Source organism: Polypterus senegalus, chromosome 4, assembly GCF_016835505.1.
Source record: "Polypterus senegalus isolate Bchr_013 chromosome 4, ASM1683550v1, whole genome shotgun sequence".
Classification (NCBI taxonomy): Eukaryota; Metazoa; Chordata; class Cladistia; order Polypteriformes; family Polypteridae; genus Polypterus; species Polypterus senegalus.
This window is the reverse complement of record NC_053157.1, coordinates 40,949,816-40,965,670: the sequence shown is the minus strand read 5'-3', so window position 1 is coordinate 40,965,670 and position 15,855 is coordinate 40,949,816. Positions and strand designations below refer to the sequence as shown.

At 36.8% G+C, this 15,855-nt stretch overlaps 1 protein-coding gene across 3 annotated transcripts in view; it reads left to right on the top strand.

Annotated features, from left to right (window-relative positions):
- The window catches only part of nnt (nicotinamide nucleotide transhydrogenase), a 140,909-nt gene that overhangs the window by 29,742 nt on the left and 95,312 nt on the right, over positions 1-15,855 (top strand). Inside the window, exon 1 of one of the 3 annotated variants that reach the window (XM_039750506.1) lies at positions 8,231-8,324. The exons of the other annotated variants lie outside the window; for them this stretch is intronic. The gene's annotated coding sequence lies outside the window, so the exon portion shown is untranslated. Of the gene's footprint in view, positions 1-8,230; positions 8,325-15,855 lie in introns of those variants that run through there. 3 annotated transcript variants of the gene reach the window in all.

Genomic DNA, 15,855 nt, shown 5'->3' with positions numbered 1-15,855 from the left:
AATTCTCTCTTGACATTGACTTAATAGAAGTTCGCAATGCAATCCCAGCAATTACTAACATAGACGGAGACAAAATCATTGACCATAAATATATAATGCAAATACTTTTCACCAAGCACTAATTACCATCTTTCCTAAGCAAAATAAGAACTTATTACAATGTGCATCATACAGATCAATCTCACTTCTAAATAATGATATTAAGATACTCTCCAAAGCCCTAGCTAGAAGGATTAAGAAAGTGTTTTCTTTGGTAATATCACAAGACTAAACTGGATTTAGTAAAGGCAGACACTTAGCTTCCAATCTTCGTCACCTGTTTAATGTAATATATTCACCCACAAAGACTAACACCCTGGAGATTTTATAATCTATACTAATAAAAGGCAAAGCCCTCACTCACTCACTGACTCACTCACTGACTCATCACTAATTCTCCAACTTCCCGTGTGGGTGGAAGGCTGAAATTTGGCAGGTTCATTCCTTACAGCTTCCTTACAAAAGTTGGGCAGGTTTTATATCGAAATTCTACGCGTAATGGTCATAACTGGAAGCAGTTTTTCTCCATTTACTGTAATGGAGATGAGCTTCAACGCCGTGGGGCGGAGTTTCGTGTGACATCATCACGCCTCCCACGTAATCACGCAGTACATAGAAAACCAGGAAGAGCTCAAAAAAGTGCTTAAGAAAACATGCATTATATAATTGAGAAGGCAGCGAAACAATAAGAAGCGAGCGAGTGACATATACAACCATATTCATGAGTTCTGCTACTTCGGAAACAAAGCACGATGTAAACCTACACTTTAAATTAAGTTCATAGACAGGCTGCCGCTGGCGTTTGTAATTTAGTGCCTGCCCATATAAGGCCGTCCGTCAGCGGCAATCCAATAGCAAACTGCCACGGGTAAATATTCACGGTTGAAGGACTGTGCTTATGGAGAGGAAGATGAGATGGTCAGGGTGGTGTTTGACACAAACTCAGCGAAACTGCGAGAGAAAGTTTTAAGTGCCAGGACTAAGGTAACATTAAATACAGCCACGGACATAGCACGAGATGGCACCAGCACAGCTGGGAACCTTCGATGCATGTACACCGAGTGGCTCACGTGAACTGACGCAGTGCACAGATAAAAGGCAACAGTTCCAAAGAGCTGAACAAAACCGAATTACACAATTGAAAAGGCAGCAAAAATATGAAGCGCCTGATAAGCATATTCATAAATCCAGCTACTGCGGAAACAAAGCATACGGTGGAAAAAGTCAATGTCCCGCTAAAGGAAGACAGTGTAAAAAAAACCCGTGCATGCAGTGTGTCAGGTCTCAGATAAAGAAGAAGACGAGCTGTTTATTGATGCAGTAAGAAACAAATCGATGAATGAAACCTGTCATCTTTACAACGATTGACAAACACGGAATGTAACTTGAACACAACACATCCTACAAATACGAACCTGATTGAAAGAAATAATGATAATCAAATCCTTGATGACAGCAACACTCAGTAACACTCACAAAACAAATACTGTATATTGACAGTCATGTTACGTTATTTTAAAATGTTCCCTTTTCTTTTCTACCTTTTTAACACACTACTTCTCGCTGCGATACGCGGGTATATATATATATGTATATATATATAACCTGATCTACATACTCGAATAATGGATACTTTATTCGCCATCAATGATTGTTTTGGTAAAGCCATACTCAGTGTATTCATTAGATGAACGGTAAAAAAGTAAGAGCGAGGGGAGGATGACTCATTGAGGCATGCAGGCTGTAGTGCGCGTCAACTCTATCTGAATTGCGATCACATTTGAAAAACATATCTTTTCAAGTTCTATTTAGTCCATATGTGTCAAACTCAAGGGCGCGGGCCACATCCGCCCGGCGTGTAATTATATCCGCCCGCGAGATCATTTTATATACTGTATTATTGTTATTAAAGCCGGGTATATGAAGCGCTGGTAACACAATAAACTACAGATCCCATAATGCAGCGCTTCAGCTGCCTTGCATCAGGGTAACCTGAATGCAATTCAGAAGATACAGAAAACAGCATAATTAAATAAGAATCTGACACTTCAGCGGACGTTTTAACCCGTGCACAATCACAAAGTGATTTCAAGTGAAGCTGCTTTTATGGGAGACACAAATGCACCAGTTCACCTTGCCCCACTTTCCCTGTTGCCAAGTACTGTTAAACCAAGTCGTCACTACGGTGTTCCCAAATACGCACTTTGCTGATAAACTGAGCGCACTGCGCACTGAGTTTGCACGGCGCTTTGGTGACTTTGATGAACAAAAAAAGTCCGTCTACATGCGGCTCGAACCTTGTGCATGTTTGGTAGCACATATCTGTGTGAGAAGCTCTTCTCAGTGATAAAGACTAACAAAACAGCACACAGGAGTCGCCTCACTGATGAGCACCTGCAATCCATCCTGAGAATCTCCACAACACAGAACCTCACACCAAACAGAAACGAACTTGTGGCCAAAAAAAGATGCCAGGCGTCCAGCTCTAAAATGACATATGAGCAAAGACAACTGAATGATTTGATTTGTTATTGCACGTAAGAGCGAGAGTCAACCGTTTTAACAAACAGCGTATTGCACTGATACGAAATAGCTGTGTGTGTATATATGTAGATATGTATGTATATGTATATATATGTGTGTGTGTATATATGTATATATATATATATATGTATTTGTGTGTATATATGTGTGTGTATGTATGTATATGTGTGTATATATGTGTGTGTATATATGTAGATATATATGTATGTATATATGTGTATATGTATAGATATGTATATATATATATGTTTATGTGTGTGTGTAAATATATATATATATGACAACAACACTCATCACTCACAACAGTGACAAAACAATTACATTGACAATCAGGTTAATCATGTTATTTTCAAAATGTTTCCTTTTCTTTTCATTGCTTCTTTAACACACTACTCCGCAGCGAAGCGCGGGTATTTTGCTAGTATATATATATATATGACAGCAACACTCATCACTCACAACAGTGACAAAACAATTACATTGACAATCTTGTTACGTTATTTTCAAAATGTTTCCTTTTCTTTTTCATTGCTTCTTTAACACACTACTTCTCCGCTGTGAAGCGCGGGTATTCTGCTAGTATTATGTATTATTGTCACGCACGCATGAGTAGGGGACCGCAGACGGACCTTAAAACGCTTGGGAAGACATTCGCTGGCAGGGAGTAGCGGGGTATTAACCTTTCTCCTTTTATTTCTTGCAGAAAAAAAGACGCTCCGCCGCCATAAGCCTCCTTCTTCCCACAGCATGTTACTTCCGCCCTTCCTCCGTCCATTGTTCCTGACGTCATCAATCCCATCTTTCCCCACGGTTCCTTCCCAGCATTCCTCCACTTCTGGCTCCTCCTCCATAAAATGGCCGCCGACGCCATCTTTGGTGTCGTACATATGTGAATGATTTCTGTTTATGTATTTGACCTTATTGATTTTTTGGTGTGGAGAATTTTTCAGTATACGGGGCCGGAAACCCCAAACCTTTATGCTGTCTCTTGATTCATCTTTTACAATATATATATATATATATATATATATATATATATATATATATATATATATATTGTAAGATATGGCGCCATGTACCCGCCAATACCCCAACGCCAGGTGGAGCCCTCCTTGCAGCATGGAGGTCCCCAGAAGACCAGCAGGGCATTATGGACCATGTAGTTTTGTGCACCGCCCTGCTGGATGCCATGGGGGCCACGAGAGGGAGCTGCAGGGAGGACCGAAGAATTCTTCATGCCCTATGACCCGGAAGTCCGTCATAGGAAGAGCGCGGGCTTCGGGTGAGAAACATTATTTACCCTGACCCGGAAGGAATAAGGACTTGTGGACTGTTGGGAAGGAACACCTCCGGGTCAGGGAATATAAAAGAACTATGGGAGCTCCCAGGCGATGAGCTGAGTTGGGAGGCAGGGTGGCTAAGCGTCTGGGAGTGGAGGATTTGTTATTGATTATTGTCTATTGGAGTATTTGGGAGTAGAGGGTGCTTTGTGCACTTTATTATAAAATAAATATAAGTATTGGACTTTTACCTAGTGTCTGACGTGGTGTCTGAGGGTACAAGGGTGCGAGAAGCATCTTATTCTGTTACAATATATATATATACCAGTAACGGCTCACTGCATGATAATGTGCAGTGAATACACTTGACTTGAGCATTGATAGTTTTCATATTCTTTCTTTGCACTTTTAGCATTTGTTTGCTCAGAGGTTGAGCTGAGCAGCTGTTCTTTTCTTCACCCTAGTGGCCCACTTCTTCTCTTCTTTCGTCGGCATCTTTTTGCATTAAAATTGATTCAGTGTTTGTGTTGCAATTATTTAGTACTTTTTCTTCAATTTGTCACTTAAGCAGGCACTTATGTCTGCAATCTGCGTCAAGAATGATTTAAGATATGAAGAGGTAGGAAAAGTAATGGTGAAGGTGGTAGGGATGAGAACAGCACCCATATGCATGCGCCACACGGCCGCCCTACTGGCCGCTGCTGAGAGTTGAATCTACAATAAAATAAAATAAAAATAAAAAGATAGTAGACGTCACGTAGTATATGTATACCAAATTTCAGGTCAATATGTCAGTTTGCGAGCAACAGGTGATTTAAAATAGCCACGGTAGCGTATTATATACAGTATGAAGATATATATATATATATATATATATATATATATATATATATATATATATATATATATATATATATATATAGTACATATGCTATATACTATATATGGTACAGATTGACAAAATACTGTGCCAGCTGTCCTAACAGCACTAACAGAATTTCAAACGATTTCTAGTCTCAAAATTAATTTGAATAAAACCATTCTCTTTCCAGTGAACTCTCAAGCACACAATATTAGATTGGACACCTTTCCTTTTATTACTGCAGATCAGTTTAAATGCCTAGAGATAAACATCACAAGTAAACATAAACTTAAGCAAGACTTGCATAGATGGTCAACCCTTCACCTCACTTTAGCTGGAAGAATTAACACTGTCAAGATGAATATTCTTCCTAAGCTTCTTTTTCTATTTCAAATCATTCCAATATACATCAATAAATCTTTTTTTTAAGAAGTTATTTTCAATGATAGCCTCATTTATTTGGAATTCACAACACTCACTGATCAAAGGGCAACCCTACAAAGACCTAAGACAGAAGTTGGCATGGCTCTACATAACTTTCAGTTTTATTGCTGGGCGACAAATATATTGTACAAGCTATAAAAACTTGGACACTGACACAAATAGATGAACATACACAGGCTTGGTCCACAATAGAAATTAAATCCTGCAGCACTTCTTTATATTCCTTGTTTCGTACCCCAGTAAATACAAGTTATTGCCAATATACTAACAACCCAATTGTACTTCATTCACTCAGAATATGGAACCAATGTAGGAAGTACTTTAAGATAGAGAAGCTTTTATCTGTAGCACCTCTGCATGATAACCACCATTTTCCACCATCTCAAACATACAGTTTTTAATGTTTGGAAAACATTCAGGATTAAACCACTTAGAGATTTGTACATAAACATCTTCGCATCCTATGAACAATTACACTCCTAATGTACTTTCCAGCAACACATTTCTTTCACTACCTTCAAATTAGAAACTTTGCTAAACAAAACCTGCCCAATTTTCTTCACTTCCCACCTATTTCTACTCCAGAAAAAATACCGATCAGTTTTGAGGACTCAGAAGCATTTCTGTAATATACAAAACCATTTTAAAGTCCCTCCATTTCAAAGATCCCTGAGTACAGTGGGAAAAGGATCTCCTACTCAACATTTCAGAAAAGGAGTGGAAGGCAGCGATGCACAGAACTCACTCTAGCTCCATATGCGCAAAGCATACAATTATTCAACTTAAAATCATCTGTCGAGCACATCTGTCTTATTTAAAATTCTCCAAAATGTTTCCAGGGTAAGATCCAACCTGCAAACATTGCAATCAAGACCCAGCCTCATAGGGCCATATGTTTTGGGCGTGCACCAAATTAACAACATTCCGGACCAAAATCTTTAAATGCCTATCAGACAGCCTTGGTGTCACACTCCCTCCTAACCCATCTGTGTTTGGTGTACTTACTGATGGGCTTAAACTGGAGAAGGACAAACAAACTGTGATTGCCTTCACTACACTGTTGGCACGTAAACTTATCTTGCTCAACCGGAAGAATCCTAACCCACCTCTTTTAAGTAAATGGGTAATTGATCTTATACATTATTTGAAATTGGAAAAAATCTAATTCTCACTTAGAGGATCTGTGCAAACCTTTTTTAAAACCTGGCAGGATCTAATCAATAGCATTTTAGGATAAGCATTTAAATTGAGGAAGTTGATTCTCTTCCCTTGTTTATTTTTATTATTTGTATTTATTTACTTATTTTTCTGCTATTAAAGTTTTACTCTTTTGGCCTAGCTCTCTTTCTCACAGGTGGGGCTTGATTTGATGTGAACTTATTTTGTAAAATTTGACTTGGTTGTACGGAATGTTATTTGCTTTTTAAAAATTCAGTAAAATGCATAAAAAAAGCTTTTTTGACCACTCCTTCCTTCAGTCACAAGACATTTATGGGTTATCTTTTTATGTACTGCCTGTTTCAACTCCCCCTCAAAATGGGATTAAAATTAGGGCTCTAACTAGGCCACTCCATTTCTTCTTTTTGAGCCATTGCTTGATGGATTCACTAGTGTGCCTCAAGTCATTATTGTGTTGAAAGGTCTTTTATATGTTCAACTTTCAGACAGACTGACTCACATTCTCCTTAAGCACACTTTGACAATATGCAGAATTATTAGAACACACGATAACTGCAAGCTACACAGGCAGCAAAACAACCTCAAACCATAACATTCACACCAGCATGCTTCACATATGTTATGAGGTTCTTTTCCTGAAATACTGTCTTCAGCTTGCACTAACAAGTCTACTGTTACTGTGGCCAAACAACTCTATCTTTGATTCGTCTGTCCAGTGTACATTGTTCCAGAAGGCCTGAGCTTTTCCTATAGGCTCAATGGAGAACTGTAGTCTTGCTCTAATATTCTTTATGGACAGCAAAGGCCTTTTCCTGGCACACCTTGCATCCAGATCAAAACTGCGGAATCTCCTTCTGATTGTACATGCATGCACTTTTGACATCATCTGTTCCAAGAGTTTCCTGAATTTTTGGGGATCTTGAAAACTTTTTTTAGTGTTAAATGGTCAGTTTTTTGACTGCATTTGCTGGGCCAGACCTGGACAAATCAGCAGTCATTTGACATCTATGCTACTTGTAGATGATTTTCCTTTGAGTGGAATAATCAGTTTCAAATAATTTGGTGATCTGATCCCTTGCCAGACTCACGACCTTCTTTCTTAGGGCCTTAGCACACTCCTTTTAACTTGGCACGATGACACAACACATGACACTAGCAAAGAGAACACTAGATATTTGCAGCATAAATAACACATAGTCCACCAGCATACTCCCTATGAAGGTTCCGATCATTGGTACCTAATCTGGACCACCTGATTCTGAGTTTATAGATATGAATTAGTGATAAATATTGTATTTTTTCCACATAACAAATCTGCATTTTTGTTAATTTAGATTATGAGAATGAATGCACCATGTCAACTTTATGTATCATTTATTCAGATATATCACCTTTACTTTCACTGTTTGCATGAAGATCTAATGTTTGCCTGTTCCAATAAGTTGAAAAAAGATGTACAGTACAGGTACTTACTTTTTTCACATGACTGTAGTTTGAGTTCTCCGAATAAAAATACTTTATCATATGAAGCAAACGTGAATAACAGATTTTTAAACGTTGCGCCTGAAGAAAAGTGAATGCGTTCCTGAAACATGTAGTGGGTGTCCCAAAAATGCGTGTTGTGATTTTTCACGGCAAAGTTTCATCTGCAGCTGCTGCATTTTGTAAAATATGAAATACATAAAAGCAAAAGCACCTAAAAACGTATCGCGAAATGCAAGAGGCTAAATGAAGTGTTGTTGCACACACAATAATCATGATCAGTGAATGACATGCCTTGCTGGCCTACTGATTAACTTGTTACTACCGACCTGCAATACGTACTTCGAAATGATTTGTACAGGAATAGATTAAAGGGGGTAACTTGAAGCCGCCCGCCGACCACGTGACCTGAGAACTTGTTCCTGGATCGAAGTTCACGAGACTAAACTGACGCACCGGTTCTCACTCTCTCTCTCCTACCCGGCTTCCTAAAGGTCAGTGTGCACGAAGAGGTTGTCCTTACTAGTCAGGTTTTAAAAATAAAGACATGCGAAACATATGCACGTATAGCAAATCGCGAGTTGCAGTTATCGTTAATAAGAATTAATACGTGTCTAAATTGTGTCGCTTTACCGCCGAGTTCTTTTGTTTTTTGCCTTCGTTGTGAGTCACATTGAAAAGGTTACAGCTGTAGGTTTTTGCAGATTAAGAAAATTTAGGAGATCTTACGTAGGAAATAATTTAGTTTTATATAAAAGTTTTATGAATAAGAAAGCATTCAGAAAATAAAAAGTTGCAATAAGTAATCTCCAATACTATAGTAATAGTTTGTTGCACAGAATCCGAGCAAGAAAGGTGTTAAAGACGAAGGATTTGTGGATATGTGATCGTTATAAATTCCGTTACTTTTTTCACCCATTTTCATGCGTCCTTTACATTTAGGCAAGGCAGATCTACAGAAAAAAACATGCATTTAGTGTGCGCTTTGAGATATTAAAAAATTGGTGTTCAATAAAAAATGTGATTTCAGAATATAATGAATGAATGAAGGAAGCGCTGGTCGTCTATTTTGAGTGACATAGTCATGAGCCAATTCAACGACTGGCTGTGTGGTTGTCACAGCGGTTTCATTTTTTTACAGCCAATCGCAGGCAGAAGAGGGCTGGATTAACTTTTCGGGATATTAACATGGCAGAGAATACATAGGCTGCTGACGTGTGGTGTTGAAAGCCACCTTGACTGTTTTCAAGTGTGCTTTAGTTGTAGGTGGTTACTATGGCAATGGCTGTCCGAAACCAAGAGAGACTGATGCTGCCCGTGGGAGTAAATAACACTTTAAACAGCACGGATTTGTGGCGTGGGCCACAAGCAGCAATTTAAAATCTGTTCGACATTTCCTGTGTGTTTCGTTGCTGGATATAGGGAAGCTGCAATGAAAAAAAAACTTAGTAAAAAATTGTGTCTACTTTTCTGTATTTCTGCTGGCAATATTTGTACTCCAAAGGTGAAATCATCGTGAATAAACTGATATCAGTCATTGTGGCACTTTACTCTCTTTAGTTTTTTTTTTTGCTGACATTTGCCTTGTTGCCAGTGTTTAGTAGGGCATAAACCTGCTACAGGAGCATTATTAGTACATACATAGCTCATGTTTAAGGATTATGAATTTAAGCTGGAAATAACATATCAGTAAAGAAGTAAAATGCACAAAACAAGAGGGGATGTCCATTTCTGGGATGTGGGAATCATAATCTTATTTTAAGGGTCAATTTGGGTCAGCACTGCTTAACATAATATGTCTGAACTCTTTTGAGGTGGATTTTGTACTAGTTATTTTAGTCATTTTAGATGTGGACAAAACTAGGTGTGAAAAGTTGATTTGATGTCTGTTCTCACATTTCATTCATGACACATTTTTGAATATACTGTATATGCTGTTAAGTTATTTATAAATACAAGGCACTGTTTTCCTTCCCAGAGTCTTAATGTAATGTCTTTTTTGTTTTAAAAAAAAGTTTAAATATTGTTTCAAAAAACATCAGAATCTTTTCTTTAGGAGTTTTGGTTGTAGTAAAAAAATAAACACTGAAGAACTACTGGAATACAATTAAGTGTTAGTTCATTGATTGGTGGTAGGTTCTGTCTTTCTTGTGGACTCCAACCACCACGGGTAGCTCTTGCTGTGGGATATTTTTGTGTTGCTGATTAGACTTGTATAAATAAACGTTTATCTGCTTTTCTTAGATCTTTTTAGACCTGGGTAGACTCCTTAATTTTGTTTAAACTCTATACCAATTTAACATCTTCTGACTTAGTAAAGTGTCCTATACTTGATATCATTTACTAACAAGTACTGCTAGTATAATTCCTTAAGAAGCTGGACATTTAATGTTTGAGGTACTGTCAATATTGCGTTAGTGGCTATTTTCTTAGCATATGTGTAAGGTAGTATGTTTTAGCTTTTATAACACACATGCTAGAGCATTAGGATATATATATATATTCTTGTGGATAGGCCTCTTCATTGAGTTGAAACACTACTTTTCCCTGATGGCAACATGAATTAGACGATCTACACATCTCCAACTTAAAGTTTAAAGCCGAACAATAACAACATTCTTCTGTCATGTCACCTATGTCCATATATTCGATCTCTTTATGCTGTTCTATTATTTCACTTGCGATCTTTACTATCAGTTTTTTGAGACTTGAATTTTAGTACTTGTATAATCTCTAACCTGATCTGCATTTATGTGTCATGTTGTGTTAGAGGTATTCGTTGCATTATACGTTTTCATTCTTTATGCCTTTGAAATTAACATGCAAATACTTTTTAAACTTACACTTTTACTGTAACATAATATTTGAAATTACCTTTTTGGGATGAAACTGAGTACTTTTCATAAACGATTTTAAATGTGGAAAATGTAAAAATTTATAGGAGCTGAAAGCACATGAACTGTGTCTGACAATAGCATTCACACGAATGAGAAACGATTGTACCATGTGCGTGTTTGTAAATGTTTGAGAGGAGGGCAGGACTTTTCAAAATCACTTTGTATAAAGTCTTGTCTCGCGACGTAAAATTATCTGTCTCGGGATTTGAAGTTATCTCCGAGAATGTCTTGTCGCAGTATTTCCTTTTACAATAGAAAGATATATACTGTATCTTTTTTTTTTTTGCATGGCATTTACAGTCTTAAATAATGCTGGTCTTTTGGGATGTGAGTTTGGGCTGCCCTCCAGTGAACTGACAAATGATGCTATCACGGACAACATTGTGTCTGAGTTGGAATAAGCAAGTTTGTGAATGTTATCTGATTAAATTGTGTCCTGAGAGCTATTGGTATACACTCACCTAAAGGATTATTAGGAACACCTGTTCAATTTCTCATTAATGCAATTATCTAATCAACCAATCACATGGCAGTTGCTTCAATGCATTTAGGGGTGTGGTCCTGGTCAAGACAATCTCCTGAACTCCAAACTGAATGTCAGAATGGGAAAGAAAGGTGATTTAAGCAATTTTAAGCGTGGCATGGTTGTTGGTGCCAGACTGAGTATTTCACAATCTGCTCAGTTACTGGGATTTTCACGCACAACCATTTCTAGGGTTTATAAAGAATGGTGTGAAAAGGGAAAAACATCCAGTATGCGGCAGTCCTATGGGCGAAAATGCCTTGTTGATGCTAGAGCTCAGAGGAGAATGGGCCGACTGATTCAAGCTGATAGAAGAGCAACTTTGACTGAAATAACCACTTGTTACAACCGAGGTATGCAGCAAAGCATTTGTGAAGCCACAACACGCACAACCTTGAGGCGGATGGGCTACAACAGCAGAAGACCCCACTGGGTACCACTCATCTCCACTACAAATAGGAAAGAGAGGCTACAATTTGCACGAGCTCACCAAAATTGGACAGTTGAAGACTGGAAAAATGTTGCCTGGTCTGATGAGTCTCGATTTCTGTTGAGACATTCAAATGGTAGAGTCAGAATTTGGCGTCAAAAGAATGAGAACATGGATCCATCATGCCTTGTTACCACTGTGCAGGCTGGTGGTGGTGGTGTAATGGTGTGGGGGATGTTTTCTTGGCACACTTTAGGCCCCTTAGTGCCAATTGGGCATCATTTAAATGCCACGGGCTACCTGAGCATTGTTTCTGACCATGTCCATCCCTTCATGACCACCATGTACCCATCCTCTGATGGCTACTTCCAGCAGGGTAATGCACCATGTCACAAAGCTTGAATCATTTCAAATTGGTTTCTTGAACATGACAATGAGTTAACTGTACTAAAATGGCCCCCACAGTCACCAGATCTCAACCCAATAGAGCATCTTTGGGATGTGGTGGAACGGGAGCTTCGTGCCCTGGATGCGCATCCCACAAATCTCCTATCAATATGGGCCAACATTTCTAAAGAATGCTTTCAGCACCTTGTTGAATCAATGCCACGTAGAATTAAGGCAGTTCTGAAGGCGAAAGGGGGTCAAACACCGTATTAGTATAGTGTTCCTAATAATCCTTTAGGTGAGTGTACTTTAGAGACCTACATTGTTAGCATTAAATTCTTTTTTTTTTTTACTTTTTTTTATTGCTTCTCTTGTAGAAAGTGTAGGGCTTGTATTGTAACCAATTATGTTATTTTCAGTTAGTCATAAACAAATCCTTAATTAAGAAAACTATCATCCTTAGGGTTCAGTAGAATGAAGCTAAAATTAAGGCAAATAATGCCCAATCTTTAAAATCTGTTTTGTTGTACATGTGCATTTATTTCTTGATATAAAAAATGACAATTGTAAGTGACAATTTTAAGGAGTCAAGGAGCTTTGTTTGCAAATGTGTGTTAGATTGTACATTTCTCACACCCCCTTATTATTTGTAAACTCTTTTTATGGTTGTTTTATCCATGAAGGATTTTTAAGTTTTATTAAATGACGTCTGGATTAATTCTTCATATTAGAGTTGAATATAATTTAAATTCATTTTTCTATCTTAAGTTGTTATAATAAATGGTTGATTTGATATGATTTTTTCTGATCATAATGTAATACTTTTTCGTTGTATAAAGTGTTTATTTCTATCTAGTCAAACAAGTCTATTATAGCTTGGCTTCAGCCACTGTATACTAAGTTAAAGAAAATATTTTTAAGCAAAAGCATAATGAGCTATGGGCTCTGCCTACTTTCCTGTTTTTTTATATTTGCAATCAACATTCTTATTCCAATTAAATAGCAATTTATTAAAACAAACTGTTACCCTTCATAAAACTGTCAAATCTATAGGTTTACTTTTTTTGTCTTTGTGAAAAGAAAAATATCAGTTAATTTCCACAGTTAATGCCATTATAATGTGTATTGCAAGAAACTCAAAAACCCTGAAATAGCAAGTGTTAATGTTATTTGACTTAACCTGTCCAATGCATGTCCAGCAATGTCAGCAGCTGTTTTGAAAGTACTGTACTTTAGAGAAGCCAAAATGATGCCTTCTACTAAGATGACTTGCAGTCATTCATTATTGTGTTGTACACCTTTTTTTTTTTTTAATTCCTTTGTTGCTTTGACTAATTTGTATAATATAAAGAGCAACATAGTATAATTTCCAATCCTACATAATCATTTCAGGGTTGGTGGGGTGTTGGGGGTATTTAGCAGAGCTTTTGCTAGCAACATTGGGGTGCAACGGTAAGAACTGTCCTTTTAAAGAGCCACCAGCTCATTTAGGCTTTGTTTATGCACACATATCCACACTTGCTTGCTTTCTGTTTAGAATTATTGATTAATCTGACATATTCCCTTTGAGATGTTTAATAAAAATAGAATATCTGGCAGAAAATAAAAGACAAAGATGCAGAGAGAGAGAGAGAGAGAATGTGAACTCTACACAGAAAATAAATGAGTTTGAGCTCCAGGTAACTAGTCAAGTATAAGAGTAATGCAAAAGATTAATATTAAAACAGTTTTAGAAACTAAAGCTGAATGGTTCAGGATGTAGCCTCAAGTGTATTGTATAATGTTACCATAATATTTAAAGAGTTAAACTCACTTGGACTGATGTTTATTTTTAATTGCTATCTGAATGAACACATTGAAACCAATCCTGTGTTCTTTTAGCTCTTAATTGCTTGGTTTGTTTCAGTCAAACATAAAACTTAGACACTGTTAGTATTCTGTGCTTAGAACTCTTCACTGTTTGTGCATATTTCATAAGCCTTCATCACGTGTTAAAAATTGTTCTTAATTAATTGCTCATCGGGTACATTTTCAGCAGTACTTTAACAGTCTCTAAGGTATAATGTTTTAAACTTATAACTATTTGTTACTTTTTATTAAACCACAGAAAAGGAGTAAAACATAGTTGCTGTTGGCCGATCCCAACTGTCACTTAAAGTACCATTATGAAATGGGTGATTTTTAAAAAATTAATTTGCTCTTTTGATTCTTAATCATGTGTTTATTTGATGGTGTATCATTATCTGAATTTAAGAATATTCTCATTTTGATAAATAAAAAAGTTTGTGTTTTGTGTATGCATTGTTCTTGATAAGAGTTTGTTGACTCAAGGACGTTGTTTAACCTTGAGAGCTTAATAGGTTCCTTAGTTTCGGAAAAAACATGCTGTCCTTGAAGTCAGTTGCATTTGTAATGGAGGATGAATGTGCATGTTTTCCCAATATATTGAAATTCAGTGATATTGTAAATTTGGGACACCATACCTTTCATTTCATAAAAAATAAGTAAAAAGTCCAGTATTTAGTGAACCCAATAACTTTTTTATTTCATCATCTTTCTTACAAAACAATTGCATTAATTTGGCCTACAGTATATTACACAACACTATGTTATTTGTTGTTTTTAAGCCCTCTGATATTCACACTTTATTTTTTTATCAGTTTGCTGGCATGTTGTTTGTGTATTTCTGGAGACCTATGATTAGGGTTTTTATGCTGTTATTTATTTATTTTTTTTACTTAAATCCAGGAAACAAGTACTGCAAAGATATTTAATCCACAATTTTCCAGCTACAGTAAGATGTAGGTAAAGGGTTAACTAAAGGAGACCCCAGTATTACATAAGATGTATGCCCCTTGAGTGCAGGATATGGGGGTTAGGGTGACTTTTTGAGGAGTAAAGCGTCTAAGCGTGTCTGTGTTTTACATTCAACTTATAATACTGAATGCCCTTTAATTTGTTGATTTGGTTAAGGTGTGACCGTAACAAGACTTCTAACTTTTAACTGTTTAGTAAACTTCAGTTTTTAAAGACCAAGTTTGGTATTTTTCTGGTCAAAGTTATTTCTTCACAGTTATGGCATATTTTAATTTGTTGCAAGAAATTTTGTTCTAAAGTAAAGCCTTTTTCATAACATTTAAAAACTACCTAGTCTGTTCTTGAGTTTTAAAATGGAGCCTCTGACACATTAGAACAATGTAGGTAAAGGAAGTCGCAGCAACCATGAAAACGAAAACCTTACAACTTATCAAATATGTTCATTTTTAAAGCTAAGAATGTTATTGGGTATATATTTGTATCTTGAGATTGCACACATACTGAAAAACAGGTTATCCATGTTTCAGGAAGGGGAAAAAAGTAAAGAGCAAAACATATTTGTTAAATTCTGCCATTTTAAAAAGAGACCAGCTGTGCGCTTCACCTTGCTGCCCATCTTCCTCTGTGGCAACCATTCAGCCCCAGGGCGTGTTTTCACTTTGAAATGTGGGCTCCATACAACTCAATTACAATTGACATTATTTATATTTATATACATTATCATGTATTCTGGAAACAACTAGACAATAATCACAAAAAAGTCACAATCTAATCTGCCTTTTTCTTTTTCTCAGTTTTTTAAATCATGTGTACACATGATATGTCAAAGAAAGCAGGCAATGCTGAGTGTTGATTGGCACTGTGAACTTAATGTTGACATACAGGTAGCATTGGCTCTGTGAAATATCTAAGGCTTATATAAAAATATATTGTAATCAGTTCAATTTAGATTTATTATGTGTTTAAAGCAC